The sequence below is a fragment of the Penaeus vannamei genome, chromosome 41 (assembly GCF_042767895.1).
Source record: "Penaeus vannamei isolate JL-2024 chromosome 41, ASM4276789v1, whole genome shotgun sequence".
NCBI classification, from domain to species: domain Eukaryota; kingdom Metazoa; phylum Arthropoda; class Malacostraca; order Decapoda; family Penaeidae; genus Penaeus; species Penaeus vannamei.
In genome coordinates, this window is record NC_091589.1 from 9,286,302 (window position 1) to 9,287,286 (window position 985).

Sequence of the window (985 nt, forward strand, 5' to 3'; positions counted from 1 at the left end):
GCTTTCTCTCTTCCTCCGCTCTCCACCTCTTTCTTCTTCTTCTTCTTCTTCTTTTTTGCTTCTTTTTCAGTGCCTCGCTTTGTGTGCTCATCGACCTTGCATCTGTAGTAGCCGTGTGCTTAAAGTGGTCGTACAAAGAGGCGGGGAGGAGGGAGGAGGAGGAGGGGGAAAGGAGGAGGAGGAGGGGGAAAGGAGGAGGAGGAGGAGGAGGAGGAGGGAGGAGGAGAGGGAGAAGGGAAGAGAGGAGGAAGAAGAGAAGGAGGAGGAGGAGAGGGAGGAGGGAAGAGAGGAGGAAGAAGAGAAGGAGGAAGGAGAAGGAGGGGGAAGGGAGGAGGGAGGAGAGAGGAGGAGGAGGGAGGGAGGAGGGTAGAGAGAGGGAGGAAGGAGGGGAGGAGGAGTAGGAGGAGGGAGGGAGGAGGGAGGGGGAAGGGAGGAGGGAGGAAGGGGAAGGGAGGAGGAGGGAGGGGAGGAGGAGGGGGAAGGAGGAGGGAGGAGGAGGAGGAGGAGGAGGGGAAGGAGGGAGGAGGAGGAGCAGGAGGAGGGAGGAGGGGAAGGAGATGGAGGAGGTAGAGGGAGGAGGAGGAGGAGGAAGAAGAGATGGTGGAGGTAGAGGAGGAGGAGGAGGAGAGGAAAAGAGGAGGACGATGGGGGAAAAGGTGGAGGTAGAACAGGCGGGGGAGTAGGGAAGAGAAGAAATAGAAGAAGAAGGTGGAGGAGGAAGATGGAGGAGGGAGGGGGAGGAAGATGGGAGGAGAGGAGGAGGAGGAGGAGGGAGAATGAGTATGAGGAGGAGAAAGAATAGAAGAAGAACGAGAACTCAGATGAGAAAATGGAAGAAGAAGAAGAAAAAAAAGTGAAGAAAAATATCTTTAAAATACATCATAGAAAGAGGAGAAGAAAAAAAAACGACAAAGAAAAAAAAATTGCGGCCGCTAATGACTTTCCGCGCGAAAATCAAATCAAGAGCAAAGAAAATAAAAGGGGC